General features: G+C 51.1%; 62 non-coding genes and 1 pseudogene across 62 annotated transcripts; all 63 read right to left on the bottom strand.

Annotated features, from left to right (window-relative positions):
• Nucleotides 1–103: 103 nt before the first annotated feature.
• LOC141030230 (5S ribosomal RNA) lies at nt 104–222 on the bottom strand. The gene has a single exon (XR_012192343.1). It is a non-coding gene; the product is annotated as a 5S ribosomal RNA (ribosomal RNA).
• Nucleotides 223–524: 302 nt separating this feature from the next.
• On the bottom strand, nt 525–643 carry LOC141030344 (5S ribosomal RNA). Its single transcript, XR_012192455.1, has one exon. It is a non-coding gene; the product is annotated as a 5S ribosomal RNA (ribosomal RNA).
• A 302-nt stretch (nt 644–945) lies between these two features.
• Nucleotides 946–1,064, bottom strand: LOC141030393 (5S ribosomal RNA). The gene has a single exon (XR_012192502.1). It is a non-coding gene; the product is annotated as a 5S ribosomal RNA (ribosomal RNA).
• Nucleotides 1,065–1,366: 302 nt separating this feature from the next.
• On the bottom strand, nt 1,367–1,485 carry LOC141030404 (5S ribosomal RNA). Its single transcript, XR_012192513.1, has one exon. It is a non-coding gene; the product is annotated as a 5S ribosomal RNA (ribosomal RNA).
• Nucleotides 1,486–1,787: 302 nt separating this feature from the next.
• On the bottom strand, nt 1,788–1,906 carry LOC141030415 (5S ribosomal RNA). Its single transcript, XR_012192524.1, has one exon. It is a non-coding gene; the product is annotated as a 5S ribosomal RNA (ribosomal RNA).
• A 302-nt stretch (nt 1,907–2,208) lies between these two features.
• On the bottom strand, nt 2,209–2,327 carry LOC141030236 (5S ribosomal RNA). Its single transcript, XR_012192349.1, has one exon. It is a non-coding gene; the product is annotated as a 5S ribosomal RNA (ribosomal RNA).
• A 302-nt stretch (nt 2,328–2,629) lies between these two features.
• On the bottom strand, nt 2,630–2,748 carry LOC141030247 (5S ribosomal RNA). Its single transcript, XR_012192360.1, has one exon. It is a non-coding gene; the product is annotated as a 5S ribosomal RNA (ribosomal RNA).
• Nucleotides 2,749–3,050: 302 nt separating this feature from the next.
• LOC141030259 (5S ribosomal RNA) lies at nt 3,051–3,169 on the bottom strand. The gene has a single exon (XR_012192371.1). It is a non-coding gene; the product is annotated as a 5S ribosomal RNA (ribosomal RNA).
• Nucleotides 3,170–3,471: 302 nt separating this feature from the next.
• On the bottom strand, nt 3,472–3,590 carry LOC141030270 (5S ribosomal RNA). The gene has a single exon (XR_012192382.1). It is a non-coding gene; the product is annotated as a 5S ribosomal RNA (ribosomal RNA).
• A 302-nt stretch (nt 3,591–3,892) lies between these two features.
• On the bottom strand, nt 3,893–4,011 carry LOC141030281 (5S ribosomal RNA). Its single transcript, XR_012192393.1, has one exon. It is a non-coding gene; the product is annotated as a 5S ribosomal RNA (ribosomal RNA).
• Nucleotides 4,012–4,313: 302 nt separating this feature from the next.
• On the bottom strand, nt 4,314–4,432 carry LOC141030292 (5S ribosomal RNA). The gene has a single exon (XR_012192404.1). It is a non-coding gene; the product is annotated as a 5S ribosomal RNA (ribosomal RNA).
• Nucleotides 4,433–4,734: 302 nt separating this feature from the next.
• LOC141030303 (5S ribosomal RNA) lies at nt 4,735–4,853 on the bottom strand. The gene has a single exon (XR_012192415.1). It is a non-coding gene; the product is annotated as a 5S ribosomal RNA (ribosomal RNA).
• A 302-nt stretch (nt 4,854–5,155) lies between these two features.
• LOC141030315 (5S ribosomal RNA) lies at nt 5,156–5,274 on the bottom strand. The gene has a single exon (XR_012192426.1). It is a non-coding gene; the product is annotated as a 5S ribosomal RNA (ribosomal RNA).
• A 302-nt stretch (nt 5,275–5,576) lies between these two features.
• Nucleotides 5,577–5,695, bottom strand: LOC141030326 (5S ribosomal RNA). The gene has a single exon (XR_012192438.1). It is a non-coding gene; the product is annotated as a 5S ribosomal RNA (ribosomal RNA).
• Nucleotides 5,696–5,997: 302 nt separating this feature from the next.
• On the bottom strand, nt 5,998–6,116 carry LOC141030338 (5S ribosomal RNA). Its single transcript, XR_012192449.1, has one exon. It is a non-coding gene; the product is annotated as a 5S ribosomal RNA (ribosomal RNA).
• A 302-nt stretch (nt 6,117–6,418) lies between these two features.
• On the bottom strand, nt 6,419–6,537 carry LOC141030350 (5S ribosomal RNA). The gene has a single exon (XR_012192461.1). It is a non-coding gene; the product is annotated as a 5S ribosomal RNA (ribosomal RNA).
• Nucleotides 6,538–6,839: 302 nt separating this feature from the next.
• On the bottom strand, nt 6,840–6,958 carry LOC141030361 (5S ribosomal RNA). The gene has a single exon (XR_012192472.1). It is a non-coding gene; the product is annotated as a 5S ribosomal RNA (ribosomal RNA).
• A 302-nt stretch (nt 6,959–7,260) lies between these two features.
• Nucleotides 7,261–7,379, bottom strand: LOC141030372 (5S ribosomal RNA). The gene has a single exon (XR_012192483.1). It is a non-coding gene; the product is annotated as a 5S ribosomal RNA (ribosomal RNA).
• Nucleotides 7,380–7,681: 302 nt separating this feature from the next.
• Nucleotides 7,682–7,800, bottom strand: LOC141030383 (5S ribosomal RNA). The gene has a single exon (XR_012192494.1). It is a non-coding gene; the product is annotated as a 5S ribosomal RNA (ribosomal RNA).
• Nucleotides 7,801–8,102: 302 nt separating this feature from the next.
• On the bottom strand, nt 8,103–8,221 carry LOC141030387 (5S ribosomal RNA). Its single transcript, XR_012192496.1, has one exon. It is a non-coding gene; the product is annotated as a 5S ribosomal RNA (ribosomal RNA).
• Nucleotides 8,222–8,523: 302 nt separating this feature from the next.
• On the bottom strand, nt 8,524–8,642 carry LOC141030388 (5S ribosomal RNA). The gene has a single exon (XR_012192497.1). It is a non-coding gene; the product is annotated as a 5S ribosomal RNA (ribosomal RNA).
• A 302-nt stretch (nt 8,643–8,944) lies between these two features.
• Nucleotides 8,945–9,063, bottom strand: LOC141030389 (5S ribosomal RNA). Its single transcript, XR_012192498.1, has one exon. It is a non-coding gene; the product is annotated as a 5S ribosomal RNA (ribosomal RNA).
• Nucleotides 9,064–9,365: 302 nt separating this feature from the next.
• Nucleotides 9,366–9,484, bottom strand: LOC141030390 (5S ribosomal RNA). Its single transcript, XR_012192499.1, has one exon. It is a non-coding gene; the product is annotated as a 5S ribosomal RNA (ribosomal RNA).
• Nucleotides 9,485–9,786: 302 nt separating this feature from the next.
• LOC141030391 (5S ribosomal RNA) lies at nt 9,787–9,905 on the bottom strand. The gene has a single exon (XR_012192500.1). It is a non-coding gene; the product is annotated as a 5S ribosomal RNA (ribosomal RNA).
• Nucleotides 9,906–10,207: 302 nt separating this feature from the next.
• Nucleotides 10,208–10,326, bottom strand: LOC141030392 (5S ribosomal RNA). Its single transcript, XR_012192501.1, has one exon. It is a non-coding gene; the product is annotated as a 5S ribosomal RNA (ribosomal RNA).
• Nucleotides 10,327–10,628: 302 nt separating this feature from the next.
• Nucleotides 10,629–10,747, bottom strand: LOC141030394 (5S ribosomal RNA). Its single transcript, XR_012192503.1, has one exon. It is a non-coding gene; the product is annotated as a 5S ribosomal RNA (ribosomal RNA).
• A 302-nt stretch (nt 10,748–11,049) lies between these two features.
• LOC141030395 (5S ribosomal RNA) lies at nt 11,050–11,168 on the bottom strand. The gene has a single exon (XR_012192504.1). It is a non-coding gene; the product is annotated as a 5S ribosomal RNA (ribosomal RNA).
• Nucleotides 11,169–11,470: 302 nt separating this feature from the next.
• On the bottom strand, nt 11,471–11,589 carry LOC141030396 (5S ribosomal RNA). Its single transcript, XR_012192505.1, has one exon. It is a non-coding gene; the product is annotated as a 5S ribosomal RNA (ribosomal RNA).
• Nucleotides 11,590–11,891: 302 nt separating this feature from the next.
• Nucleotides 11,892–12,010, bottom strand: LOC141030397 (5S ribosomal RNA). The gene has a single exon (XR_012192506.1). It is a non-coding gene; the product is annotated as a 5S ribosomal RNA (ribosomal RNA).
• Nucleotides 12,011–12,312: 302 nt separating this feature from the next.
• Nucleotides 12,313–12,431, bottom strand: LOC141030398 (5S ribosomal RNA). Its single transcript, XR_012192507.1, has one exon. It is a non-coding gene; the product is annotated as a 5S ribosomal RNA (ribosomal RNA).
• A 302-nt stretch (nt 12,432–12,733) lies between these two features.
• Nucleotides 12,734–12,852, bottom strand: LOC141030399 (5S ribosomal RNA). Its single transcript, XR_012192508.1, has one exon. It is a non-coding gene; the product is annotated as a 5S ribosomal RNA (ribosomal RNA).
• Nucleotides 12,853–13,154: 302 nt separating this feature from the next.
• LOC141030400 (5S ribosomal RNA) lies at nt 13,155–13,273 on the bottom strand. Its single transcript, XR_012192509.1, has one exon. It is a non-coding gene; the product is annotated as a 5S ribosomal RNA (ribosomal RNA).
• A 302-nt stretch (nt 13,274–13,575) lies between these two features.
• LOC141030401 (5S ribosomal RNA) lies at nt 13,576–13,694 on the bottom strand. The gene has a single exon (XR_012192510.1). It is a non-coding gene; the product is annotated as a 5S ribosomal RNA (ribosomal RNA).
• A 302-nt stretch (nt 13,695–13,996) lies between these two features.
• LOC141030402 (5S ribosomal RNA) lies at nt 13,997–14,115 on the bottom strand. Its single transcript, XR_012192511.1, has one exon. It is a non-coding gene; the product is annotated as a 5S ribosomal RNA (ribosomal RNA).
• A 302-nt stretch (nt 14,116–14,417) lies between these two features.
• Nucleotides 14,418–14,536, bottom strand: LOC141030403 (5S ribosomal RNA). Its single transcript, XR_012192512.1, has one exon. It is a non-coding gene; the product is annotated as a 5S ribosomal RNA (ribosomal RNA).
• A 302-nt stretch (nt 14,537–14,838) lies between these two features.
• Nucleotides 14,839–14,957, bottom strand: LOC141030405 (5S ribosomal RNA). Its single transcript, XR_012192514.1, has one exon. It is a non-coding gene; the product is annotated as a 5S ribosomal RNA (ribosomal RNA).
• Nucleotides 14,958–15,259: 302 nt separating this feature from the next.
• On the bottom strand, nt 15,260–15,378 carry LOC141030378 (5S ribosomal RNA). Its single transcript, XR_012192489.1, has one exon. It is a non-coding gene; the product is annotated as a 5S ribosomal RNA (ribosomal RNA).
• Nucleotides 15,379–15,680: 302 nt separating this feature from the next.
• LOC141030406 (5S ribosomal RNA) lies at nt 15,681–15,799 on the bottom strand. Its single transcript, XR_012192515.1, has one exon. It is a non-coding gene; the product is annotated as a 5S ribosomal RNA (ribosomal RNA).
• A 302-nt stretch (nt 15,800–16,101) lies between these two features.
• LOC141030379 (5S ribosomal RNA) lies at nt 16,102–16,220 on the bottom strand. Its single transcript, XR_012192490.1, has one exon. It is a non-coding gene; the product is annotated as a 5S ribosomal RNA (ribosomal RNA).
• A 302-nt stretch (nt 16,221–16,522) lies between these two features.
• On the bottom strand, nt 16,523–16,641 carry LOC141030407 (5S ribosomal RNA). The gene has a single exon (XR_012192516.1). It is a non-coding gene; the product is annotated as a 5S ribosomal RNA (ribosomal RNA).
• Nucleotides 16,642–16,943: 302 nt separating this feature from the next.
• LOC141030408 (5S ribosomal RNA) lies at nt 16,944–17,062 on the bottom strand. Its single transcript, XR_012192517.1, has one exon. It is a non-coding gene; the product is annotated as a 5S ribosomal RNA (ribosomal RNA).
• Nucleotides 17,063–17,364: 302 nt separating this feature from the next.
• Nucleotides 17,365–17,483, bottom strand: LOC141030380 (5S ribosomal RNA). Its single transcript, XR_012192491.1, has one exon. It is a non-coding gene; the product is annotated as a 5S ribosomal RNA (ribosomal RNA).
• Nucleotides 17,484–17,785: 302 nt separating this feature from the next.
• On the bottom strand, nt 17,786–17,904 carry LOC141030409 (5S ribosomal RNA). Its single transcript, XR_012192518.1, has one exon. It is a non-coding gene; the product is annotated as a 5S ribosomal RNA (ribosomal RNA).
• A 302-nt stretch (nt 17,905–18,206) lies between these two features.
• Nucleotides 18,207–18,325, bottom strand: LOC141030410 (5S ribosomal RNA). Its single transcript, XR_012192519.1, has one exon. It is a non-coding gene; the product is annotated as a 5S ribosomal RNA (ribosomal RNA).
• A 302-nt stretch (nt 18,326–18,627) lies between these two features.
• Nucleotides 18,628–18,746, bottom strand: LOC141030411 (5S ribosomal RNA). Its single transcript, XR_012192520.1, has one exon. It is a non-coding gene; the product is annotated as a 5S ribosomal RNA (ribosomal RNA).
• A 302-nt stretch (nt 18,747–19,048) lies between these two features.
• On the bottom strand, nt 19,049–19,167 carry LOC141030412 (5S ribosomal RNA). Its single transcript, XR_012192521.1, has one exon. It is a non-coding gene; the product is annotated as a 5S ribosomal RNA (ribosomal RNA).
• A 302-nt stretch (nt 19,168–19,469) lies between these two features.
• Nucleotides 19,470–19,588, bottom strand: LOC141030413 (5S ribosomal RNA). The gene has a single exon (XR_012192522.1). It is a non-coding gene; the product is annotated as a 5S ribosomal RNA (ribosomal RNA).
• A 302-nt stretch (nt 19,589–19,890) lies between these two features.
• On the bottom strand, nt 19,891–20,009 carry LOC141030414 (5S ribosomal RNA). The gene has a single exon (XR_012192523.1). It is a non-coding gene; the product is annotated as a 5S ribosomal RNA (ribosomal RNA).
• Nucleotides 20,010–20,311: 302 nt separating this feature from the next.
• Nucleotides 20,312–20,430, bottom strand: LOC141030416 (5S ribosomal RNA). Its single transcript, XR_012192525.1, has one exon. It is a non-coding gene; the product is annotated as a 5S ribosomal RNA (ribosomal RNA).
• A 302-nt stretch (nt 20,431–20,732) lies between these two features.
• On the bottom strand, nt 20,733–20,899 carry LOC141030385 (5S ribosomal RNA; annotated as a pseudogene).
• A 302-nt stretch (nt 20,900–21,201) lies between these two features.
• On the bottom strand, nt 21,202–21,320 carry LOC141030417 (5S ribosomal RNA). The gene has a single exon (XR_012192526.1). It is a non-coding gene; the product is annotated as a 5S ribosomal RNA (ribosomal RNA).
• A 302-nt stretch (nt 21,321–21,622) lies between these two features.
• On the bottom strand, nt 21,623–21,741 carry LOC141030418 (5S ribosomal RNA). Its single transcript, XR_012192527.1, has one exon. It is a non-coding gene; the product is annotated as a 5S ribosomal RNA (ribosomal RNA).
• Nucleotides 21,742–22,043: 302 nt separating this feature from the next.
• On the bottom strand, nt 22,044–22,162 carry LOC141030420 (5S ribosomal RNA). Its single transcript, XR_012192528.1, has one exon. It is a non-coding gene; the product is annotated as a 5S ribosomal RNA (ribosomal RNA).
• A 302-nt stretch (nt 22,163–22,464) lies between these two features.
• LOC141030421 (5S ribosomal RNA) lies at nt 22,465–22,583 on the bottom strand. The gene has a single exon (XR_012192529.1). It is a non-coding gene; the product is annotated as a 5S ribosomal RNA (ribosomal RNA).
• A 302-nt stretch (nt 22,584–22,885) lies between these two features.
• Nucleotides 22,886–23,004, bottom strand: LOC141030231 (5S ribosomal RNA). Its single transcript, XR_012192344.1, has one exon. It is a non-coding gene; the product is annotated as a 5S ribosomal RNA (ribosomal RNA).
• Nucleotides 23,005–23,306: 302 nt separating this feature from the next.
• LOC141030232 (5S ribosomal RNA) lies at nt 23,307–23,425 on the bottom strand. The gene has a single exon (XR_012192345.1). It is a non-coding gene; the product is annotated as a 5S ribosomal RNA (ribosomal RNA).
• Nucleotides 23,426–23,727: 302 nt separating this feature from the next.
• Nucleotides 23,728–23,846, bottom strand: LOC141030233 (5S ribosomal RNA). Its single transcript, XR_012192346.1, has one exon. It is a non-coding gene; the product is annotated as a 5S ribosomal RNA (ribosomal RNA).
• Nucleotides 23,847–24,148: 302 nt separating this feature from the next.
• On the bottom strand, nt 24,149–24,267 carry LOC141030234 (5S ribosomal RNA). Its single transcript, XR_012192347.1, has one exon. It is a non-coding gene; the product is annotated as a 5S ribosomal RNA (ribosomal RNA).
• Nucleotides 24,268–24,569: 302 nt separating this feature from the next.
• LOC141030235 (5S ribosomal RNA) lies at nt 24,570–24,688 on the bottom strand. Its single transcript, XR_012192348.1, has one exon. It is a non-coding gene; the product is annotated as a 5S ribosomal RNA (ribosomal RNA).
• Nucleotides 24,689–24,990: 302 nt separating this feature from the next.
• Nucleotides 24,991–25,109, bottom strand: LOC141030237 (5S ribosomal RNA). The gene has a single exon (XR_012192350.1). It is a non-coding gene; the product is annotated as a 5S ribosomal RNA (ribosomal RNA).
• Nucleotides 25,110–25,411: 302 nt separating this feature from the next.
• On the bottom strand, nt 25,412–25,530 carry LOC141030238 (5S ribosomal RNA). Its single transcript, XR_012192351.1, has one exon. It is a non-coding gene; the product is annotated as a 5S ribosomal RNA (ribosomal RNA).
• Nucleotides 25,531–25,832: 302 nt separating this feature from the next.
• On the bottom strand, nt 25,833–25,951 carry LOC141030239 (5S ribosomal RNA). Its single transcript, XR_012192352.1, has one exon. It is a non-coding gene; the product is annotated as a 5S ribosomal RNA (ribosomal RNA).
• A 302-nt stretch (nt 25,952–26,253) lies between these two features.
• On the bottom strand, nt 26,254–26,372 carry LOC141030240 (5S ribosomal RNA). The gene has a single exon (XR_012192353.1). It is a non-coding gene; the product is annotated as a 5S ribosomal RNA (ribosomal RNA).
• Between the last annotated feature and the right edge of the window lie 261 nt (nt 26,373–26,633).

Consider the following 26,633-nt stretch of genomic DNA (forward strand, 5'->3'; position numbering starts at 1 on the left):
GCGAGCTAAAACTTACCGTAAACGTGCAAAATAATAAAACGTGCTAAACATACGTCGCGCTCGTGCGTTTTGTTTTGCACGCGGTGCAAAACAAATTAAAAAGGGAATGCAACACGAGGACTTCCCAGGAGGTCACCCATCCTAGTACTACTCTCGCCCAAGCACGCTTAACTTCGGAGTTCTGATGGGATCCGGTGCTTTAGTGCTGGTATGATCGCATCCGACATGTTACCCCCGTCTTCGTCCCTTATGCTTGCCCCTCCCAGCTCCACTACACACACGATTGCACATTCCTTTGGCCGCTCCCGCTCAACTACGGAGACGAGTTTTACCACGGTTCAACCGCACCAGTGCCTATTTACCATGGTTTCGACCCCTTTCAGAACACGCTTGCCGCCGCTAGACGCGTGAATAATGAGCAGCGAGCTAAAACTTACCGTAAACGTGCAAAATAATAAAACGTGCTAAACATACGTCGCGCTCGTGCGTTTTGTTTTGCACGCGGTGCAAAACAAATTAAAAAGGGAATGCAACACGAGGACTTCCCAGGAGGTCACCCATCCTAGTACTACTCTCGCCCAAGCACGCTTAACTTCGGAGTTCTGATGGGATCCGGTGCTTTAGTGCTGGTATGATCGCATCCGACATGTTACCCCCGTCTTCGTCCCTTATGCTTGCCCCTCCCAGCTCCACTACACACACGATTGCACATTCCTTTGGCCGCTCCCGCTCAACTACGGAGACGAGTTTTACCACGGTTCAACCGCACCAGTGCCTATTTACCATGGTTTCGACCCCTTTCAGAACACGCTTGCCGCCGCTAGACGCGTGAATAATGAGCAGCGAGCTAAAACTTACCGTAAACGTGCAAAATAATAAAACGTGCTAAACATACGTCGCGCTCGTGCGTTTTGTTTTGCACGCGGTGCAAAACAAATTAAAAAGGGAATGCAACACGAGGACTTCCCAGGAGGTCACCCATCCTAGTACTACTCTCGCCCAAGCACGCTTAACTTCGGAGTTCTGATGGGATCCGGTGCTTTAGTGCTGGTATGATCGCATCCGACATGTTACCCCCGTCTTCGTCCCTTATGCTTGCCCCTCCCAGCTCCACTACACACACGATTGCACATTCCTTTGGCCGCTCCCGCTCAACTACGGAGACGAGTTTTACCACGGTTCAACCGCACCAGTGCCTATTTACCATGGTTTCGACCCCTTTCAGAACACGCTTGCCGCCGCTAGACGCGTGAATAATGAGCAGCGAGCTAAAACTTACCGTAAACGTGCAAAATAATAAAACGTGCTAAACATACGTCGCGCTCGTGCGTTTTGTTTTGCACGCGGTGCAAAACAAATTAAAAAGGGAATGCAACACGAGGACTTCCCAGGAGGTCACCCATCCTAGTACTACTCTCGCCCAAGCACGCTTAACTTCGGAGTTCTGATGGGATCCGGTGCTTTAGTGCTGGTATGATCGCATCCGACATGTTACCCCCGTCTTCGTCCCTTATGCTTGCCCCTCCCAGCTCCACTACACACACGATTGCACATTCCTTTGGCCGCTCCCGCTCAACTACGGAGACGAGTTTTACCACGGTTCAACCGCACCAGTGCCTATTTACCATGGTTTCGACCCCTTTCAGAACACGCTTGCCGCCGCTAGACGCGTGAATAATGAGCAGCGAGCTAAAACTTACCGTAAACGTGCAAAATAATAAAACGTGCTAAACATACGTCGCGCTCGTGCGTTTTGTTTTGCACGCGGTGCAAAACAAATTAAAAAGGGAATGCAACACGAGGACTTCCCAGGAGGTCACCCATCCTAGTACTACTCTCGCCCAAGCACGCTTAACTTCGGAGTTCTGATGGGATCCGGTGCTTTAGTGCTGGTATGATCGCATCCGACATGTTACCCCCGTCTTCGTCCCTTATGCTTGCCCCTCCCAGCTCCACTACACACACGATTGCACATTCCTTTGGCCGCTCCCGCTCAACTACGGAGACGAGTTTTACCACGGTTCAACCGCACCAGTGCCTATTTACCATGGTTTCGACCCCTTTCAGAACACGCTTGCCGCCGCTAGACGCGTGAATAATGAGCAGCGAGCTAAAACTTACCGTAAACGTGCAAAATAATAAAACGTGCTAAACATACGTCGCGCTCGTGCGTTTTGTTTTGCACGCGGTGCAAAACAAATTAAAAAGGGAATGCAACACGAGGACTTCCCAGGAGGTCACCCATCCTAGTACTACTCTCGCCCAAGCACGCTTAACTTCGGAGTTCTGATGGGATCCGGTGCTTTAGTGCTGGTATGATCGCATCCGACATGTTACCCCCGTCTTCGTCCCTTATGCTTGCCCCTCCCAGCTCCACTACACACACGATTGCACATTCCTTTGGCCGCTCCCGCTCAACTACGGAGACGAGTTTTACCACGGTTCAACCGCACCAGTGCCTATTTACCATGGTTTCGACCCCTTTCAGAACACGCTTGCCGCCGCTAGACGCGTGAATAATGAGCAGCGAGCTAAAACTTACCGTAAACGTGCAAAATAATAAAACGTGCTAAACATACGTCGCGCTCGTGCGTTTTGTTTTGCACGCGGTGCAAAACAAATTAAAAAGGGAATGCAACACGAGGACTTCCCAGGAGGTCACCCATCCTAGTACTACTCTCGCCCAAGCACGCTTAACTTCGGAGTTCTGATGGGATCCGGTGCTTTAGTGCTGGTATGATCGCATCCGACATGTTACCCCCGTCTTCGTCCCTTATGCTTGCCCCTCCCAGCTCCACTACACACACGATTGCACATTCCTTTGGCCGCTCCCGCTCAACTACGGAGACGAGTTTTACCACGGTTCAACCGCACCAGTGCCTATTTACCATGGTTTCGACCCCTTTCAGAACACGCTTGCCGCCGCTAGACGCGTGAATAATGAGCAGCGAGCTAAAACTTACCGTAAACGTGCAAAATAATAAAACGTGCTAAACATACGTCGCGCTCGTGCGTTTTGTTTTGCACGCGGTGCAAAACAAATTAAAAAGGGAATGCAACACGAGGACTTCCCAGGAGGTCACCCATCCTAGTACTACTCTCGCCCAAGCACGCTTAACTTCGGAGTTCTGATGGGATCCGGTGCTTTAGTGCTGGTATGATCGCATCCGACATGTTACCCCCGTCTTCGTCCCTTATGCTTGCCCCTCCCAGCTCCACTACACACACGATTGCACATTCCTTTGGCCGCTCCCGCTCAACTACGGAGACGAGTTTTACCACGGTTCAACCGCACCAGTGCCTATTTACCATGGTTTCGACCCCTTTCAGAACACGCTTGCCGCCGCTAGACGCGTGAATAATGAGCAGCGAGCTAAAACTTACCGTAAACGTGCAAAATAATAAAACGTGCTAAACATACGTCGCGCTCGTGCGTTTTGTTTTGCACGCGGTGCAAAACAAATTAAAAAGGGAATGCAACACGAGGACTTCCCAGGAGGTCACCCATCCTAGTACTACTCTCGCCCAAGCACGCTTAACTTCGGAGTTCTGATGGGATCCGGTGCTTTAGTGCTGGTATGATCGCATCCGACATGTTACCCCCGTCTTCGTCCCTTATGCTTGCCCCTCCCAGCTCCACTACACACACGATTGCACATTCCTTTGGCCGCTCCCGCTCAACTACGGAGACGAGTTTTACCACGGTTCAACCGCACCAGTGCCTATTTACCATGGTTTCGACCCCTTTCAGAACACGCTTGCCGCCGCTAGACGCGTGAATAATGAGCAGCGAGCTAAAACTTACCGTAAACGTGCAAAATAATAAAACGTGCTAAACATACGTCGCGCTCGTGCGTTTTGTTTTGCACGCGGTGCAAAACAAATTAAAAAGGGAATGCAACACGAGGACTTCCCAGGAGGTCACCCATCCTAGTACTACTCTCGCCCAAGCACGCTTAACTTCGGAGTTCTGATGGGATCCGGTGCTTTAGTGCTGGTATGATCGCATCCGACATGTTACCCCCGTCTTCGTCCCTTATGCTTGCCCCTCCCAGCTCCACTACACACACGATTGCACATTCCTTTGGCCGCTCCCGCTCAACTACGGAGACGAGTTTTACCACGGTTCAACCGCACCAGTGCCTATTTACCATGGTTTCGACCCCTTTCAGAACACGCTTGCCGCCGCTAGACGCGTGAATAATGAGCAGCGAGCTAAAACTTACCGTAAACGTGCAAAATAATAAAACGTGCTAAACATACGTCGCGCTCGTGCGTTTTGTTTTGCACGCGGTGCAAAACAAATTAAAAAGGGAATGCAACACGAGGACTTCCCAGGAGGTCACCCATCCTAGTACTACTCTCGCCCAAGCACGCTTAACTTCGGAGTTCTGATGGGATCCGGTGCTTTAGTGCTGGTATGATCGCATCCGACATGTTACCCCCGTCTTCGTCCCTTATGCTTGCCCCTCCCAGCTCCACTACACACACGATTGCACATTCCTTTGGCCGCTCCCGCTCAACTACGGAGACGAGTTTTACCACGGTTCAACCGCACCAGTGCCTATTTACCATGGTTTCGACCCCTTTCAGAACACGCTTGCCGCCGCTAGACGCGTGAATAATGAGCAGCGAGCTAAAACTTACCGTAAACGTGCAAAATAATAAAACGTGCTAAACATACGTCGCGCTCGTGCGTTTTGTTTTGCACGCGGTGCAAAACAAATTAAAAAGGGAATGCAACACGAGGACTTCCCAGGAGGTCACCCATCCTAGTACTACTCTCGCCCAAGCACGCTTAACTTCGGAGTTCTGATGGGATCCGGTGCTTTAGTGCTGGTATGATCGCATCCGACATGTTACCCCCGTCTTCGTCCCTTATGCTTGCCCCTCCCAGCTCCACTACACACACGATTGCACATTCCTTTGGCCGCTCCCGCTCAACTACGGAGACGAGTTTTACCACGGTTCAACCGCACCAGTGCCTATTTACCATGGTTTCGACCCCTTTCAGAACACGCTTGCCGCCGCTAGACGCGTGAATAATGAGCAGCGAGCTAAAACTTACCGTAAACGTGCAAAATAATAAAACGTGCTAAACATACGTCGCGCTCGTGCGTTTTGTTTTGCACGCGGTGCAAAACAAATTAAAAAGGGAATGCAACACGAGGACTTCCCAGGAGGTCACCCATCCTAGTACTACTCTCGCCCAAGCACGCTTAACTTCGGAGTTCTGATGGGATCCGGTGCTTTAGTGCTGGTATGATCGCATCCGACATGTTACCCCCGTCTTCGTCCCTTATGCTTGCCCCTCCCAGCTCCACTACACACACGATTGCACATTCCTTTGGCCGCTCCCGCTCAACTACGGAGACGAGTTTTACCACGGTTCAACCGCACCAGTGCCTATTTACCATGGTTTCGACCCCTTTCAGAACACGCTTGCCGCCGCTAGACGCGTGAATAATGAGCAGCGAGCTAAAACTTACCGTAAACGTGCAAAATAATAAAACGTGCTAAACATACGTCGCGCTCGTGCGTTTTGTTTTGCACGCGGTGCAAAACAAATTAAAAAGGGAATGCAACACGAGGACTTCCCAGGAGGTCACCCATCCTAGTACTACTCTCGCCCAAGCACGCTTAACTTCGGAGTTCTGATGGGATCCGGTGCTTTAGTGCTGGTATGATCGCATCCGACATGTTACCCCCGTCTTCGTCCCTTATGCTTGCCCCTCCCAGCTCCACTACACACACGATTGCACATTCCTTTGGCCGCTCCCGCTCAACTACGGAGACGAGTTTTACCACGGTTCAACCGCACCAGTGCCTATTTACCATGGTTTCGACCCCTTTCAGAACACGCTTGCCGCCGCTAGACGCGTGAATAATGAGCAGCGAGCTAAAACTTACCGTAAACGTGCAAAATAATAAAACGTGCTAAACATACGTCGCGCTCGTGCGTTTTGTTTTGCACGCGGTGCAAAACAAATTAAAAAGGGAATGCAACACGAGGACTTCCCAGGAGGTCACCCATCCTAGTACTACTCTCGCCCAAGCACGCTTAACTTCGGAGTTCTGATGGGATCCGGTGCTTTAGTGCTGGTATGATCGCATCCGACATGTTACCCCCGTCTTCGTCCCTTATGCTTGCCCCTCCCAGCTCCACTACACACACGATTGCACATTCCTTTGGCCGCTCCCGCTCAACTACGGAGACGAGTTTTACCACGGTTCAACCGCACCAGTGCCTATTTACCATGGTTTCGACCCCTTTCAGAACACGCTTGCCGCCGCTAGACGCGTGAATAATGAGCAGCGAGCTAAAACTTACCGTAAACGTGCAAAATAATAAAACGTGCTAAACATACGTCGCGCTCGTGCGTTTTGTTTTGCACGCGGTGCAAAACAAATTAAAAAGGGAATGCAACACGAGGACTTCCCAGGAGGTCACCCATCCTAGTACTACTCTCGCCCAAGCACGCTTAACTTCGGAGTTCTGATGGGATCCGGTGCTTTAGTGCTGGTATGATCGCATCCGACATGTTACCCCCGTCTTCGTCCCTTATGCTTGCCCCTCCCAGCTCCACTACACACACGATTGCACATTCCTTTGGCCGCTCCCGCTCAACTACGGAGACGAGTTTTACCACGGTTCAACCGCACCAGTGCCTATTTACCATGGTTTCGACCCCTTTCAGAACACGCTTGCCGCCGCTAGACGCGTGAATAATGAGCAGCGAGCTAAAACTTACCGTAAACGTGCAAAATAATAAAACGTGCTAAACATACGTCGCGCTCGTGCGTTTTGTTTTGCACGCGGTGCAAAACAAATTAAAAAGGGAATGCAACACGAGGACTTCCCAGGAGGTCACCCATCCTAGTACTACTCTCGCCCAAGCACGCTTAACTTCGGAGTTCTGATGGGATCCGGTGCTTTAGTGCTGGTATGATCGCATCCGACATGTTACCCCCGTCTTCGTCCCTTATGCTTGCCCCTCCCAGCTCCACTACACACACGATTGCACATTCCTTTGGCCGCTCCCGCTCAACTACGGAGACGAGTTTTACCACGGTTCAACCGCACCAGTGCCTATTTACCATGGTTTCGACCCCTTTCAGAACACGCTTGCCGCCGCTAGACGCGTGAATAATGAGCAGCGAGCTAAAACTTACCGTAAACGTGCAAAATAATAAAACGTGCTAAACATACGTCGCGCTCGTGCGTTTTGTTTTGCACGCGGTGCAAAACAAATTAAAAAGGGAATGCAACACGAGGACTTCCCAGGAGGTCACCCATCCTAGTACTACTCTCGCCCAAGCACGCTTAACTTCGGAGTTCTGATGGGATCCGGTGCTTTAGTGCTGGTATGATCGCATCCGACATGTTACCCCCGTCTTCGTCCCTTATGCTTGCCCCTCCCAGCTCCACTACACACACGATTGCACATTCCTTTGGCCGCTCCCGCTCAACTACGGAGACGAGTTTTACCACGGTTCAACCGCACCAGTGCCTATTTACCATGGTTTCGACCCCTTTCAGAACACGCTTGCCGCCGCTAGACGCGTGAATAATGAGCAGCGAGCTAAAACTTACCGTAAACGTGCAAAATAATAAAACGTGCTAAACATACGTCGCGCTCGTGCGTTTTGTTTTGCACGCGGTGCAAAACAAATTAAAAAGGGAATGCAACACGAGGACTTCCCAGGAGGTCACCCATCCTAGTACTACTCTCGCCCAAGCACGCTTAACTTCGGAGTTCTGATGGGATCCGGTGCTTTAGTGCTGGTATGATCGCATCCGACATGTTACCCCCGTCTTCGTCCCTTATGCTTGCCCCTCCCAGCTCCACTACACACACGATTGCACATTCCTTTGGCCGCTCCCGCTCAACTACGGAGACGAGTTTTACCACGGTTCAACCGCACCAGTGCCTATTTACCATGGTTTCGACCCCTTTCAGAACACGCTTGCCGCCGCTAGACGCGTGAATAATGAGCAGCGAGCTAAAACTTACCGTAAACGTGCAAAATAATAAAACGTGCTAAACATACGTCGCGCTCGTGCGTTTTGTTTTGCACGCGGTGCAAAACAAATTAAAAAGGGAATGCAACACGAGGACTTCCCAGGAGGTCACCCATCCTAGTACTACTCTCGCCCAAGCACGCTTAACTTCGGAGTTCTGATGGGATCCGGTGCTTTAGTGCTGGTATGATCGCATCCGACATGTTACCCCCGTCTTCGTCCCTTATGCTTGCCCCTCCCAGCTCCACTACACACACGATTGCACATTCCTTTGGCCGCTCCCGCTCAACTACGGAGACGAGTTTTACCACGGTTCAACCGCACCAGTGCCTATTTACCATGGTTTCGACCCCTTTCAGAACACGCTTGCCGCCGCTAGACGCGTGAATAATGAGCAGCGAGCTAAAACTTACCGTAAACGTGCAAAATAATAAAACGTGCTAAACATACGTCGCGCTCGTGCGTTTTGTTTTGCACGCGGTGCAAAACAAATTAAAAAGGGAATGCAACACGAGGACTTCCCAGGAGGTCACCCATCCTAGTACTACTCTCGCCCAAGCACGCTTAACTTCGGAGTTCTGATGGGATCCGGTGCTTTAGTGCTGGTATGATCGCATCCGACATGTTACCCCCGTCTTCGTCCCTTATGCTTGCCCCTCCCAGCTCCACTACACACACGATTGCACATTCCTTTGGCCGCTCCCGCTCAACTACGGAGACGAGTTTTACCACGGTTCAACCGCACCAGTGCCTATTTACCATGGTTTCGACCCCTTTCAGAACACGCTTGCCGCCGCTAGACGCGTGAATAATGAGCAGCGAGCTAAAACTTACCGTAAACGTGCAAAATAATAAAACGTGCTAAACATACGTCGCGCTCGTGCGTTTTGTTTTGCACGCGGTGCAAAACAAATTAAAAAGGGAATGCAACACGAGGACTTCCCAGGAGGTCACCCATCCTAGTACTACTCTCGCCCAAGCACGCTTAACTTCGGAGTTCTGATGGGATCCGGTGCTTTAGTGCTGGTATGATCGCATCCGACATGTTACCCCCGTCTTCGTCCCTTATGCTTGCCCCTCCCAGCTCCACTACACACACGATTGCACATTCCTTTGGCCGCTCCCGCTCAACTACGGAGACGAGTTTTACCACGGTTCAACCGCACCAGTGCCTATTTACCATGGTTTCGACCCCTTTCAGAACACGCTTGCCGCCGCTAGACGCGTGAATAATGAGCAGCGAGCTAAAACTTACCGTAAACGTGCAAAATAATAAAACGTGCTAAACATACGTCGCGCTCGTGCGTTTTGTTTTGCACGCGGTGCAAAACAAATTAAAAAGGGAATGCAACACGAGGACTTCCCAGGAGGTCACCCATCCTAGTACTACTCTCGCCCAAGCACGCTTAACTTCGGAGTTCTGATGGGATCCGGTGCTTTAGTGCTGGTATGATCGCATCCGACATGTTACCCCCGTCTTCGTCCCTTATGCTTGCCCCTCCCAGCTCCACTACACACACGATTGCACATTCCTTTGGCCGCTCCCGCTCAACTACGGAGACGAGTTTTACCACGGTTCAACCGCACCAGTGCCTATTTACCATGGTTTCGACCCCTTTCAGAACACGCTTGCCGCCGCTAGACGCGTGAATAATGAGCAGCGAGCTAAAACTTACCGTAAACGTGCAAAATAATAAAACGTGCTAAACATACGTCGCGCTCGTGCGTTTTGTTTTGCACGCGGTGCAAAACAAATTAAAAAGGGAATGCAACACGAGGACTTCCCAGGAGGTCACCCATCCTAGTACTACTCTCGCCCAAGCACGCTTAACTTCGGAGTTCTGATGGGATCCGGTGCTTTAGTGCTGGTATGATCGCATCCGACATGTTACCCCCGTCTTCGTCCCTTATGCTTGCCCCTCCCAGCTCCACTACACACACGATTGCACATTCCTTTGGCCGCTCCCGCTCAACTACGGAGACGAGTTTTACCACGGTTCAACCGCACCAGTGCCTATTTACCATGGTTTCGACCCCTTTCAGAACACGCTTGCCGCCGCTAGACGCGTGAATAATGAGCAGCGAGCTAAAACTTACCGTAAACGTGCAAAATAATAAAACGTGCTAAACATACGTCGCGCTCGTGCGTTTTGTTTTGCACGCGGTGCAAAACAAATTAAAAAGGGAATGCAACACGAGGACTTCCCAGGAGGTCACCCATCCTAGTACTACTCTCGCCCAAGCACGCTTAACTTCGGAGTTCTGATGGGATCCGGTGCTTTAGTGCTGGTATGATCGCATCCGACATGTTACCCCCGTCTTCGTCCCTTATGCTTGCCCCTCCCAGCTCCACTACACACACGATTGCACATTCCTTTGGCCGCTCCCGCTCAACTACGGAGACGAGTTTTACCACGGTTCAACCGCACCAGTGCCTATTTACCATGGTTTCGACCCCTTTCAGAACACGCTTGCCGCCGCTAGACGCGTGAATAATGAGCAGCGAGCTAAAACTTACCGTAAACGTGCAAAATAATAAAACGTGCTAAACATACGTCGCGCTCGTGCGTTTTGTTTTGCACGCGGTGCAAAACAAATTAAAAAGGGAATGCAACACGAGGACTTCCCAGGAGGTCACCCATCCTAGTACTACTCTCGCCCAAGCACGCTTAACTTCGGAGTTCTGATGGGATCCGGTGCTTTAGTGCTGGTATGATCGCATCCGACATGTTACCCCCGTCTTCGTCCCTTATGCTTGCCCCTCCCAGCTCCACTACACACACGATTGCACATTCCTTTGGCCGCTCCCGCTCAACTACGGAGACGAGTTTTACCACGGTTCAACCGCACCAGTGCCTATTTACCATGGTTTCGACCCCTTTCAGAACACGCTTGCCGCCGCTAGACGCGTGAATAATGAGCAGCGAGCTAAAACTTACCGTAAACGTGCAAAATAATAAAACGTGCTAAACATACGTCGCGCTCGTGCGTTTTGTTTTGCACGCGGTGCAAAACAAATTAAAAAGGGAATGCAACACGAGGACTTCCCAGGAGGTCACCCATCCTAGTACTACTCTCGCCCAAGCACGCTTAACTTCGGAGTTCTGATGGGATCCGGTGCTTTAGTGCTGGTATGATCGCATCCGACATGTTACCCCCGTCTTCGTCCCTTATGCTTGCCCCTCCCAGCTCCACTACACACACGATTGCACATTCCTTTGGCCGCTCCCGCTCAACTACGGAGACGAGTTTTACCACGGTTCAACCGCACCAGTGCCTATTTACCATGGTTTCGACCCCTTTCAGAACACGCTTGCCGCCGCTAGACGCGTGAATAATGAGCAGCGAGCTAAAACTTACCGTAAACGTGCAAAATAATAAAACGTGCTAAACATACGTCGCGCTCGTGCGTTTTGTTTTGCACGCGGTGCAAAACAAATTAAAAAGGGAATGCAACACGAGGACTTCCCAGGAGGTCACCCATCCTAGTACTACTCTCGCCCAAGCACGCTTAACTTCGGAGTTCTGATGGGATCCGGTGCTTTAGTGCTGGTATGATCGCATCCGACATGTTACCCCCGTCTTCGTCCCTTATGCTTGCCCCTCCCAGCTCCACTACACACACGATTGCACATTCCTTTGGCCGCTCCCGCTCAACTACGGAGACGAGTTTTACCACGGTTCAACCGCACCAGTGCCTATTTACCATGGTTTCGACCCCTTTCAGAACACGCTTGCCGCCGCTAGACGCGTGAATAATGAGCAGCGAGCTAAAACTTACCGTAAACGTGCAAAATAATAAAACGTGCTAAACATACGTCGCGCTCGTGCGTTTTGTTTTGCACGCGGTGCAAAACAAATTAAAAAGGGAATGCAACACGAGGACTTCCCAGGAGGTCACCCATCCTAGTACTACTCTCGCCCAAGCACGCTTAACTTCGGAGTTCTGATGGGATCCGGTGCTTTAGTGCTGGTATGATCGCATCCGACATGTTACCCCCGTCTTCGTCCCTTATGCTTGCCCCTCCCAGCTCCACTACACACACGATTGCACATTCCTTTGGCCGCTCCCGCTCAACTACGGAGACGAGTTTTACCACGGTTCAACCGCACCAGTGCCTATTTACCATGGTTTCGACCCCTTTCAGAACACGCTTGCCGCCGCTAGACGCGTGAATAATGAGCAGCGAGCTAAAACTTACCGTAAACGTGCAAAATAATAAAACGTGCTAAACATACGTCGCGCTCGTGCGTTTTGTTTTGCACGCGGTGCAAAACAAATTAAAAAGGGAATGCAACACGAGGACTTCCCAGGAGGTCACCCATCCTAGTACTACTCTCGCCCAAGCACGCTTAACTTCGGAGTTCTGATGGGATCCGGTGCTTTAGTGCTGGTATGATCGCATCCGACATGTTACCCCCGTCTTCGTCCCTTATGCTTGCCCCTCCCAGCTCCACTACACACACGATTGCACATTCCTTTGGCCGCTCCCGCTCAACTACGGAGACGAGTTTTACCACGGTTCAACCGCACCAGTGCCTATTTACCATGGTTTCGACCCCTTTCAGAACACGCTTGCCGCCGCTAGACGCGTGAATAATGAGCAGCGAGCTAAAACTTACCGTAAACGTGCAAAATAATAAAACGTGCTAAACATACGTCGCGCTCGTGCGTTTTGTTTTGCACGCGGTGCAAAACAAATTAAAAAGGGAATGCAACACGAGGACTTCCCAGGAGGTCACCCATCCTAGTACTACTCTCGCCCAAGCACGCTTAACTTCGGAGTTCTGATGGGATCCGGTGCTTTAGTGCTGGTATGATCGCATCCGACATGTTACCCCCGTCTTCGTCCCTTATGCTTGCCCCTCCCAGCTCCACTACACACACGATTGCACATTCCTTTGGCCGCTCCCGCTCAACTACGGAGACGAGTTTTACCACGGTTCAACCGCACCAGTGCCTATTTACCATGGTTTCGACCCCTTTCAGAACACGCTTGCCGCCGCTAGACGCGTGAATAATGAGCAGCGAGCTAAAACTTACCGTAAACGTGCAAAATAATAAAACGTGCTAAACATACGTCGCGCTCGTGCGTTTTGTTTTGCACGCGGTGCAAAACAAATTAAAAAGGGAATGCAACACGAGGACTTCCCAGGAGGTCACCCATCCTAGTACTACTCTCGCCCAAGCACGCTTAACTTCGGAGTTCTGATGGGATCCGGTGCTTTAGTGCTGGTATGATCGCATCCGACATGTTACCCCCGTCTTCGTCCCTTATGCTTGCCCCTCCCAGCTCCACTACACACACGATTGCACATTCCTTTGGCCGCTCCCGCTCAACTACGGAGACGAGTTTTACCACGGTTCAACCGCACCAGTGCCTATTTACCATGGTTTCGACCCCTTTCAGAACACGCTTGCCGCCGCTAGACGCGTGAATAATGAGCAGCGAGCTAAAACTTACCGTAAACGTGCAAAATAATAAAACGTGCTAAACATACGTCGCGCTCGTGCGTTTTGTTTTGCACGCGGTGCAAAACAAATTAAAAAGGGAATGCAACACGAGGACTTCCCAGGAGGTCACCCATCCTAGTACTACTCTCGCCCAAGCACGCTTAACTTCGGAGTTCTGATGGGATCCGGTGCTTTAGTGCTGGTATGATCGCATCCGACATGTTACCCCCGTCTTCGTCCCTTATGCTTGCCCCTCCCAGCTCCACTACACACACGATTGCACATTCCTTTGGCCGCTCCCGCTCAACTACGGAGACGAGTTTTACCACGGTTCAACCGCACCAGTGCCTATTTACCATGGTTTCGACCCCTTTCAGAACACGCTTGCCGCCGCTAGACGCGTGAATAATGAGCAGCGAGCTAAAACTTACCGTAAACGTGCAAAATAATAAAACGTGCTAAACATACGTCGCGCTCGTGCGTTTTGTTTTGCACGCGGTGCAAAACAAATTAAAAAGGGAATGCAACACGAGGACTTCCCAGGAGGTCACCCATCCTAGTACTACTCTCGCCCAAGCACGCTTAACTTCGGAGTTCTGATGGGATCCGGTGCTTTAGTGCTGGTATGATCGCATCCGACATGTTACCCCCGTCTTCGTCCCTTATGCTTGCCCCTCCCAGCTCCACTACACACACGATTGCACATTCCTTTGGCCGCTCCCGCTCAACTACGGAGACGAGTTTTACCACGGTTCAACCGCACCAGTGCCTATTTACCATGGTTTCGACCCCTTTCAGAACACGCTTGCCGCCGCTAGACGCGTGAATAATGAGCAGCGAGCTAAAACTTACCGTAAACGTGCAAAATAATAAAACGTGCTAAACATACGTCGCGCTCGTGCGTTTTGTTTTGCACGCGGTGCAAAACAAATTAAAAAGGGAATGCAACACGAGGACTTCCCAGGAGGTCACCCATCCTAGTACTACTCTCGCCCAAGCACGCTTAACTTCGGAGTTCTGATGGGATCCGGTGCTTTAGTGCTGGTATGATCGCATCCGACATGTTACCCCCGTCTTCGTCCCTTATGCTTGCCCCTCCCAGCTCCACTACACACACGATTGCACATTCCTTTGGCCGCTCCCGCTCAACTACGGAGACGAGTTTTACCACGGTTCAACCGCACCAGTGCCTATTTACCATGGTTTCGACCCCTTTCAGAACACGCTTGCCGCCGCTAGACGCGTGAATAATGAGCAGCGAGCTAAAACTTACCGTAAACGTGCAAAATAATAAAACGTGCTAAACATACGTCGCGCTCGTGCGTTTTGTTTTGCACGCGGTGCAAAACAAATTAAAAAGGGAATGCAACACGAGGACTTCCCAGGAGGTCACCCATCCTAGTACTACTCTCGCCCAAGCACGCTTAACTTCGGAGTTCTGATGGGATCCGGTGCTTTAGTGCTGGTATGATCGCATCCGACATGTTACCCCCGTCTTCGTCCCTTATGCTTGCCCCTCCCAGCTCCACTACACACACGATTGCACATTCCTTTGGCCGCTCCCGCTCAACTACGGAGACGAGTTTTACCACGGTTCAACCGCACCAGTGCCTATTTACCATGGTTTCGACCCCTTTCAGAACACGCTTGCCGCCGCTAGACGCGTGAATAATGAGCAGCGAGCTAAAACTTACCGTAAACGTGCAAAATAATAAAACGTGCTAAACATACGTCGCGCTCGTGCGTTTTGTTTTGCACGCGGTGCAAAACAAATTAAAAAGGGAATGCAACACGAGGACTTCCCAGGAGGTCACCCATCCTAGTACTACTCTCGCCCAAGCACGCTTAACTTCGGAGCTCTGATGGGATCCGGTGCTTTAGTGCTGGTATGATCGCATCCGACATGTTACCCCCGTCTTCGTCCCTTATGCTTGCCCCTCCCAGCTCCACTACACACACGATTGCACATTCCTTTGGCCGCTCCCGCTCAACTACGGAGACGAGTTTTACCACGGTTCAACCGCACCAGTGCCTATTTACCATGGTTTCGACCCCTTTCAGAACACGCTTGCCGCCGCTAGACGCGTGAATAATGAGCAGCGAGCTAAAACTTACCGTAAACGTGCAAAATAATAAAACGTGCTAAACATACGTCGCGCTCGTGCGTTTTGTTTTGCACGCGGTGCAAAACAAATTAAAAAGGGAATGCAACACGAGGACTTCCCAGGAGGTCACCCATCCTAGTACTACTCTCGCCCAAGCACGCTTAACTTCGGAGTTCTGATGGGATCCGGTGCTTTAGTGCTGGTATGATCGCATCCGACATGTTACCCCCGTCTTCGTCCCTTATGCTTGCCCCTCCCAGCTCCACTACACACACGATTGCACATTCCTTTGGCCGCTCCCGCTCAACTACGGAGACGAGTTTTACCACGGTTCAACCGCACCAGTGCCTATTTACCATGGTTTCGACCCCTTTCAGAACACGCTTGCCGCCGCTAGACGCGTGAATAATGAGCAGCGAGCTAAAACTTACCGTAAACGTGCAAAATAATAAAACGTGCTAAACATACGTCGCGCTCGTGCGTTTTGTTTTGCACGCGGTGCAAAACAAATTAAAAAGGGAATGCAACACGAGGACTTCCCAGGAGGTCACCCATCCTAGTACTACTCTCGCCCAAGCACGCTTAACTTCGGAGCTCTGATGGGATCCGGTGCTTTAGTGCTGGTATGATCGCATCCGACATGTTACCCCCGTCTTCGTCCCTTATGCTTGCCCCTCCCAGCTCCACTACACACACGATTGCACATTCCTTTGGCCGCTCCCGCTCAACTACGGAGACGAGTTTTACCACGGTTCAACCGCACCAGTGCCTATTTACCATGGTTTCGACCCCTTTCAGAACACGCTTGCCGCCGCTAGACGCGTGAATAATGAGCAGCGAGCTAAAACTTACCGTAAACGTGCAAAATAATAAAACGTGCTAAACATACGTCGCGCTCGTGCGTTTTGTTTTGCACGCGGTGCAAAACAAATTAAAAAGGGAATGCAACACGAGGACTTCCCAGGAGGTCACCCATCCTAGTACTACTCTCGCCCAAGCACGCTTAACTTCGGAGTTCTGATGGGATCCGGTGCTTTAGTGCTGGTATGATCGCATCCGACATGTTACCCCCGTCTTCGTCCCTTATGCTTGCCCCTCCCAGCTCCACTACACACACGATTGCACATTCCTTTGGCCGCTCCCGCTCAACTACGGAGACGAGTTTTACCACGGTTCAACCGCACCAGTGCCTATTTACCATGGTTTCGACCCCTTTCAGAACACGCTTGCCGCCGCTAGACGCGTGAATAATGAGCAGCGAGCTAAAACTTACCGTAAACGTGCAAAATAATAAAACGTGCTAAACATACGTCGCGCTCGTGCGTTTTGTTTTGCACGCGGTGCAAAACAAATTAAAAAGGGAATGCAACACGAGGACTTCCCAGGAGGTCACCCATCCTAGTACTACTCTCGCCCAAGCACGCTTAACTTCGGAGTTCTGATGGGATCCGGTGCTTTAGTGCTGGTATGATCGCATCCGACATGTTACCCCCGTCTTCGTCCCTTATGCTTGCCCCTCCCAGCTCCACTACACACACGATTGCACATTCCTTTGGCCGCTCCCGCTCAACTACGGAGACGAGTTTTACCACGGTTCAACCGCACCAGTGCCTATTTACCATGGTTTCGACCCCTTTCAGAACACGCTTGCCGCCGCTAGACGCGTGAATAATGAGCAGCGAGCTAAAACTTACCGTAAACGTGCAAAATAATAAAACGTGCTAAACATACGTCGCGCTCGTGCGTTTTGTTTTGCACGCGGTGCAAAACAAATTAAAAAGGGAATGCAACACGAGGACTTCCCAGGAGGTCACCCATCCTAGTACTACTCTCGCCCAAGCACGCTTAACTTCGGAGCTCTGATGGGATCCGGTGCTTTAGTGCTGGTATGATCGCATCCGACATGTTACCCCCGTCTTCGTCCCTTATGCTTGCCCCTCCCAGCTCCACTACACACACGATTGCACATTCCTTTGGCCGCTCCCGCTCAACTACGGAGACGAGTTTTACCACGGTTCAACCGCACCAGTGCCTATTTACCATGGTTTCGACCCCTTTCAGAACACGCTTGCCGCCGCTAGACGCGTGAATAATGAGCAGCGAGCTAAAACTTACCGTAAACGTGCAAAATAATAAAACGTGCTAAACATACGTCGCGCTCGTGCGTTTTGTTTTGCACGCGGTGCAAAACAAATTAAAAAGGGAATGCAACACGAGGACTTCCCAGGAGGTCACCCATCCTAGTACTACTCTCGCCCAAGCACGCTTAACTTCGGAGTTCTGATGGGATCCGGTGCTTTAGTGCTGGTATGATCGCATCCGACATGTTACCCCCGTCTTCGTCCCTTATGCTTGCCCCTCCCAGCTCCACTACACACACGATTGCACATTCCTTTGGCCGCTCCCGCTCAACTACGGAGACGAGTTTTACCACGGTTCAACCGCACCAGTGCCTATTTACCATGGTTTCGACCCCTTTCAGAACACGCTTGCCGCCGCTAGACGCGTGAATAATGAGCAGCGAGCTAAAACTTACCGTAAACGTGCAAAATAATAAAACGTGCTAAACATACGTCGCGCTCGTGCGTTTTGTTTTGCACGCGGTGCAAAACAAATTAAAAAGGGAATGCAACACGAGGACTTCCCAGGAGGTCACCCATCCTAGTACTACTCTCGCCCAAGCACGCTTAACTTCGGAGTTCTGATGGGATCCGGTGCTTTAGTGCTGGTATGATCGCATCCGACATGTTACCCCCGTCTTCGTCCCTTATGCTTGCCCCTCCCAGCTCCACTACACACACGATTGCACATTCCTTTGGCCGCTCCCGCTCAACTACGGAGACGAGTTTTACCACGGTTCAACCGCACCAGTGCCTATTTACCATGGTTTCGACCCCTTTCAGAACACGCTTGCCGCCGCTAGACGCGTGAATAATGAGCAGCGAGCTAAAACTTACCGTAAACGTGCAAAATAATAAAACGTGCTAAACATACGTCGCGCTCGTGCGTTTTGTTTTGCACGCGGTGCAAAACAAATTAAAAAGGGAATGCAACACGAGGACTTCCCAGGAGGTCACCCATCCTAGTACTACTCTCGCCCAAGCACGCTTAACTTCGGAGTTCTGATGGGATCCGGTGCTTTAGTGCTGGTATGATCGCATCCGACATGTTACCCCCGTCTTCGTCCCTTATGCTTGCCCCTCCCAGCTCCACTACACACACGATTGCACATTCCTTTGGCCGCTCCCGCTCAACTACGGAGACGAGTTTTACCACGGTTCAACCGCACCAGTGCCTATTTACCATGGTTTCGACCCCTTTCAGAACACGCTTGCCGCCGCTAGACGCGTGAATAATGAGCAGCGAGCTAAAACTTACCGTAAACGTGCAAAATAATAAAACGTGCTAAACATACGTCGCGCTCGTGCGTTTTGTTTTGCACGCGGTGCAAAACAAATTAAAAAGGGAATGCAACACGAGGACTTCCCAGGAGGTCACCCATCCTAGTACTACTCTCGCCCAAGCACGCTTAACTTCGGAGTTCTGATGGGATCCGGTGCTTTAGTGCTGGTATGATCGCATCCGACATGTTACCCCCGTCTTCGTCCCTTATGCTTGCCCCTCCCAGCTCCACTACACACACGATTGCACATTCCTTTGGCCGCTCCCGCTCAACTACGGAGACGAGTTTTACCACGGTTCAACCGCACCAGTGCCTATTTACCATGGTTTCGACCCCTTTCAGAACACGCTTGCCGCCGCTAGACGCGTGAATAATGAGCAGCGAGCTAAAACTTACCGTAAACGTGCAAAATAATAAAACGTGCTAAACATACGTCGCGCTCGTGCGTTTTGTTTTGCACGCGGTGCAAAACAAATTAAAAAGGGAATGCAACACGAGGACTTCCCAGGAGGTCACCCATCCTAGTACTACTCTCGCCCAAGCACGCTTAACTTCGGAGTTCTGATGGGATCCGGTGCTTTAGTGCTGGTATGATCGCATCCGACATGTTACCCCCGTCTTCGTCCCTTATGCTTGCCCCTCCCAGCTCCACTACACACACGATTGCACATTCCTTTGGCCGCTCCCGCTCAACTACGGAGACGAGTTTTACCACGGTTCAACCGCACCAGTGCCTATTTACCATGGTTTCGACCCCTTTCAGAACACGCTTGCCGCCGCTAGACGCGTGAATAATGAGCAGCGAGCTAAAACTTACCGTAAACGTGCAAAATAATAAAACGTGCTAAACATACGTCGCGCTCGTGCGTTTTGTTTTGCACGCGGTGCAAAACAAATTAAAAAGGGAATGCAACACGAGGACTTCCCAGGAGGTCACCCATCCTAGTACTACTCTCGCCCAAGCACGCTTAACTTCGGAGTTCTGATGGGATCCGGTGCTTTAGTGCTGGTATGATCGCATCCGACATGTTACCCCCGTCTTCGTCCCTTATGCTTGCCCCTCCCAGCTCCACTACACACACGATTGCACATTCCTTTGGCCGCTCCCGCTCAACTACGGAGACGAGTTTTACCACGGTTCAACCGCACCAGTGCCTATTTACCATGGTTTCGACCCCTTTCAGAACACGCTTGCCGCCGCTAGACGCGTGAATAATGAGCAGCGAGCTAAAACTTACCGTAAACGTGCAAAATAATAAAACGTGCTAAACATACGTCGCGCTCGTGCGTTTTGTTTTGCACGCGGTGCAAAACAAATTAAAAAGGGAATGCAACACGAGGACTTCCCAGGAGGTCACCCATCCTAGTACTACTCTCGCCCAAGCACGCTTAACTTCGGAGTTCTGATGGGATCCGGTGCTTTAGTGCTGGTATGATCGCATCCGACATGTTACCCCCGTCTTCGTCCCTTATGCTTGCCCCTCCCAGCTCCACTACACACACGATTGCACATTCCTTTGGCCGCTCCCGCTCAACTACGGAGACGAGTTTTACCACGGTTCAACCGCACCAGTGCCTATTTACCATGGTTTCGACCCCTTTCAGAACACGCTTGCCGCCGCTAGACGCGTGAATAATGAGCAGCGAGCTAAAACTTACCGTAAACGTGCAAAATAATAAAACGTGCTAAACATACGTCGCGCTCGTGCGTTTTGTTTTGCACGCGGTGCAAAACAAATTAAAAAGGGAATGCAACACGAGGACTTCCCAGGAGGTCACCCATCCTAGTACTACTCTCGCCCAAGCACGCTTAACTTCGGAGGTCACCCATCCTAGTACTACTCTCGCCCAAGCACGCTTAACTTCGGAGTTCTGATGGGATCCGGTGCTTTAGTGCTGGTATGATCGCATCCGACATGTTACCCCCGTCTTCGTCCCTTATGCTTGCCCCTCCCAGCTCCACTACACACACGATTGCACATTCCTTTGGCCGCTCCCGCTCAACTACGGAGACGAGTTTTACCACGGTTCAACCGCACCAGTGCCTATTTACCATGGTTTCGACCCCTTTCAGAACACGCTTGCCGCCGCTAGACGCGTGAATAATGAGCAGCGAGCTAAAACTTACCGTAAACGTGCAAAATAATAAAACGTGCTAAACATACGTCGCGCTCGTGCGTTTTGTTTTGCACGCGGTGCAAAACAAATTAAAAAGGGAATGCAACACGAGGACTTCCCAGGAGGTCACCCATCCTAGTACTACTCTCGCCCAAGCACGCTTAACTTCGGAGTTCTGATGGGATCCGGTGCTTTAGTGCTGGTATGATCGCATCCGACATGTTACCCCCGTCTTCGTCCCTTATGCTTGCCCCTCCCAGCTCCACTACACACACGATTGCACATTCCTTTGGCCGCTCCCGCTCAACTACGGAGACGAGTTTTACCACGGTTCAACCGCACCAGTGCCTATTTACCATGGTTTCGACCCCTTTCAGAACACGCTTGCCGCCGCTAGACGCGTGAATAATGAGCAGCGAGCTAAAACTTACCGTAAACGTGCAAAATAATAAAACGTGCTAAACATACGTCGCGCTCGTGCGTTTTGTTTTGCACGCGGTGCAAAACAAATTAAAAAGGGAATGCAACACGAGGACTTCCCAGGAGGTCACCCATCCTAGTACTACTCTCGCCCAAGCACGCTTAACTTCGGAGTTCTGATGGGATCCGGTGCTTTAGTGCTGGTATGATCGCATCCGACATGTTACCCCCGTCTTCGTCCCTTATGCTTGCCCCTCCCAGCTCCACTACACACACGATTGCACATTCCTTTGGCCGCTCCCGCTCAACTACGGAGACGAGTTTTACCACGGTTCAACCGCACCAGTGCCTATTTACCATGGTTTCGACCCCTTTCAGAACACGCTTGCCGCCGCTAGACGCGTGAATAATGAGCAGCGAGCTAAAACTTACCGTAAACGTGCAAAATAATAAAACGTGCTAAACATACGTCGCGCTCGTGCGTTTTGTTTTGCACGCGGTGCAAAACAAATTAAAAAGGGAATGCAACACGAGGACTTCCCAGGAGGTCACCCATCCTAGTACTACTCTCGCCCAAGCACGCTTAACTTCGGAGTTCTGATGGGATCCGGTGCTTTAGTGCTGGTATGATCGCATCCGACATGTTACCCCCGTCTTCGTCCCTTATGCTTGCCCCTCCCAGCTCCACTACACACACGATTGCACATTCCTTTGGCCGCTCCCGCTCAACTACGGAGACGAGTTTTACCACGGTTCAACCGCACCAGTGCCTATTTACCATGGTTTCGACCCCTTTCAGAACACGCTTGCCGCCGCTAGACGCGTGAATAATGAGCAGCGAGCTAAAACTTACCGTAAACGTGCAAAATAATAAAACGTGCTAAACATACGTCGCGCTCGTGCGTTTTGTTTTGCACGCGGTGCAAAACAAATTAAAAAGGGAATGCAACACGAGGACTTCCCAGGAGGTCACCCATCCTAGTACTACTCTCGCCCAAGCACGCTTAACTTCGGAGTTCTGATGGGATCCGGTGCTTTAGTGCTGGTATGATCGCATCCGACATGTTACCCCCGTCTTCGTCCCTTATGCTTGCCCCTCCCAGCTCCACTACACACACGATTGCACATTCCTTTGGCCGCTCCCGCTCAACTACGGAGACGAGTTTTACCACGGTTCAACCGCACCAGTGCCTATTTACCATGGTTTCGACCCCTTTCAGAACACGCTTGCCGCCGCTAGACGCGTGAATAATGAGCAGCGAGCTAAAACTTACCGTAAACGTGCAAAATAATAAAACGTGCTAAACATACGTCGCGCTCGTGCGTTTTGTTTTGCACGCGGTGCAAAACAAATTAAAAAGGGAATGCAACACGAGGACTTCCCAGGAGGTCACCCATCCTAGTACTACTCTCGCCCAAGCACGCTTAACTTCGGAGTTCTGATGGGATCCGGTGCTTTAGTGCTGGTATGATCGCATCCGACATGTTACCCCCGTCTTCGTCCCTTATGCTTGCCCCTCCCAGCTCCACTACACACACGATTGCACATTCCTTTGGCCGCTCCCGCTCAACTACGGAGACGAGTTTTACCACGGTTCAACCGCACCAGTGCCTATTTACCATGGTTTCGACCCCTTTCAGAACACGCTTGCCGCCGCTAGACGCGTGAATAATGAGCAGCGAGCTAAAACTTACCGTAAACGTGCAAAATAATAAAACGTGCTAAACATACGTCGCGCTCGTGCGTTTTGTTTTGCACGCGGTGCAAAACAAATTAAAAAGGGAATGCAACACGAGGACTTCCCAGGAGGTCACCCATCCTAGTACTACTCTCGCCCAAGCACGCTTAACTTCGGAGTTCTGATGGGATCCGGTGCTTTAGTGCTGGTATGATCGCATCCGACATGTTACCCCCGTCTTCGTCCCTTATGCTTGCCCCTCCCAGCTCCACTACACACACGATTGCACATTCCTTTGGCCGCTCCCGCTCAACTACGGAGACGAGTTTTACCACGGTTCAACCGCACCAGTGCCTATTTACCATGGTTTCGACCCCTTTCAGAACACGCTTGCCGCCGCTAGACGCGTGAATAATGAGCAGCGAGCTAAAACTTACCGTAAACGTGCAAAATAATAAAACGTGCTAAACATACGTCGCGCTCGTGCGTTTTGTTTTGCACGCGGTGCAAAACAAATTAAAAAGGGAATGCAACACGAGGACTTCCCAGGAGGTCACCCATCCTAGTACTACTCTCGCCCAAGCACGCTTAACTTCGGAGTTCTGATGGGATCCGGTGCTTTAGTGCTGGTATGATCGCATCCGACATGTTACCCCCGTCTTCGTCCCTTATGCTTGCCCCTCCCAGCTCCACTACACACACGATTGCACATTCCTTTGGCCGCTCCCGCTCAACTACGGAGACGAGTTTTACCACGGTTCAACCGCACCAGTGCCTATTTACCATGGTTTCGACCCCTTTCAGAACACGCTTGCCGCCGCTAGACGCGTGAATAATGAGCAGCGAGCTAAAACTTACCGTAAACGTGCAAAATAATAAAACGTGCTAAACATACGTCGCGCTCGTGCGTTTTGTTTTGCACGCGGTGCAAAACAAATTAAAAAGGGAATGCAACACGAGGACTTCCCAGGAGGTCACCCATCCTAGTACTACTCTCGCCCAAGCACGCTTAACTTCGGAGTTCTGATGGGATCCGGTGCTTTAGTGCTGGTATGATCGCATCCGACATGTTACCCCCGTCTTCGTCCCTTATGCTTGCCCCTCCCAGCTCCACTACACACACGATTGCACATTCCTTTGGCCGCTCCCGCTCAACTACGGAGACGAGTTTTACCACGGTTCAACCGCACCAGTGCCTATTTACCATGGTTTCGACCCCTTTCAGAACACGCTTGCCGCCGCTAGACGCGTGAATAATGAGCAGCGAGCTAAAACTTACCGTAAACGTGCAAAATAATAAAACGTGCTAAACATACGTCGCGCTCGTGCGTTTTGTTTTGCACGCGGTGCAAAACAAATTAAAAAGGGAATGCAACACGAGGACTTCCCAGGAGGTCACCCATCCTAGTACTACTCTCGCCCAAGCACGCTTAACTTCGGAGTTCTGATGGGATCCGGTGCTTTAGTGCTGGTATGATCGCATCCGACATGTTACCCCCGTCTTCGTCCCTTATGCTTGCCCCTCCCAGCTCCACTACACACACGATTGCACATTCCTTTGGCCGCTCCCGCTCAACTACGGAGACGAGTTTTACCACGGTTCAACCGCACCAGTGCCTATTTACCATGGTTTCGACCCCTTTCAGAACACGCTTGCCGCCGCTAGACGCGTGAATAATGAGCAGCGAGCTAAAACTTACCGTAAACGTGCAAAATAATAAAACGTGCTAAACATACGTCGCGCTCGTGCGTTTTGTTTTGCACGCGGTGCAAAACAAATTAAAAAGGGAATGCAACACGAGGACTTCCCAGGAGGTCACCCATCCTAGTACTACTCTCGCCCAAGCACGCTTAACTTCGGAGTTCTGATGGGATCCGGTGCTTTAGTGCTGGTATGATCGCATCCGACATGTTACCCCCGTCTTCGTCCCTTATGCTTGCCCCTCCCAGCTCCACTACACACACGATTGCACATTCCTTTGGCCGCTCCCGCTCAACTACGGAGACGAGTTTTACCACGGTTCAACCGCACCAGTGCCTATTTACCATGGTTTCGACCCCTTTCAGAACACGCTTGCCGCCGCTAGACGCGTGAATAATGAGCAGCGAGCTAAAACTTACCGTAAACGTGCAAAATAATAAAACGTGCTAAACATACGTCGCGCTCGTGCGTTTTGTTTTGCACGCGGTGCAAAACAAATTAAAAAGGGAATGCAACACGAGGACTTCCCAGGAGGTCACCCATCCTAGTACTACTCTCGCCCAAGCACGCTTAACTTCGGAGTTCTGATGGGATCCGGTGCTTTAGTGCTGGTATGATCGCATCCGACATGTTACCCCCGTCTTCGTCCCTTATGCTTGCCCCTCCCAGCTCCACTACACACACGATTGCACATTCCTTTGGCCGCTCCCGCTCAACTACGGAGACGAGTTTTACCACGGTTCAACCGCACCAGTGCCTATTTACCATGGTTTCGACCCCTTTCAGAACACGCTTGCCGCCGCTAGACGCGTGAATAATGAGCAGCGAGCTAAAACTTACCGTAAACGTGCAAAATAATAAAACGTGCTAAACATACGTCGCGCTCGTGCGTTTTGTTTTGCACGCGGTGCAAAACAAATTAAAAAGGGAATGCAACACGAGGACTTCCCAGGAGGTCACCCATCCTAGTACTACTCTCGCCCAAGCACGCTTAACTTCGGAGTTCTGATGGGATCCGGTGCTTTAGTGCTGGTATGATCGCATCCGACATGTTACCCCCGTCTTCGTCCCTTATGCTTGCCCCTCCCAGCTCCACTACACACACGATTGCACATTCCTTTGGCCGCTCCCGCTCAACTACGGAGACGAGTTTTACCACGGTTCAACCGCACCAGTGCCTATTTACCATGGTTTCGACCCCTTTCAGAACACGCTTGCCGCCGCTAGACGCGTGAATAATGAGCAGCGAGCTAAAACTTACCGTAAACGTGCAAAATAATAAAACGTGCTAAACATACGTCGCGCTCGTGCGTTTTGTTTTGCACGCGGTGCAAAACAAATTAAAAAGGGAATGCAACACGAGGACTTCCCAGGAGGTCACCCATCCTAGTACTACTCTCGCCCAAGCACGCTTAACTTCGGAGTTCTGATGGGATCCGGTGCTTTAGTGCTGGTATGATCGCATCCGACATGTTACCCCCGTCTTCGTCCCTTATGCTTGCCCCTCCCAGCTCCACTACACACACGATTGCACATTCCTTTGGCCGCTCCCGCTCAACTACGGAGACGAGTTTTACCACGGTTCAACCGCACCAGTGCCTATTTACCATGGTTTCGACCCCTTTCAGAACACGCTTGCCGCCGCTAGACGCGTGAATAATGAGCAGCGAGCTAAAACTTACCGTAAACGTGCAAAATAATAAAACGTGCTAAACATACGTCGCGCTC

Source organism: Aegilops tauschii, unplaced genomic scaffold, assembly GCF_002575655.3.
Source record: "Aegilops tauschii subsp. strangulata cultivar AL8/78 unplaced genomic scaffold, Aet v6.0 ptg000417l_obj, whole genome shotgun sequence".
Classification (NCBI taxonomy): domain Eukaryota; kingdom Viridiplantae; phylum Streptophyta; class Magnoliopsida; order Poales; family Poaceae; genus Aegilops; species Aegilops tauschii.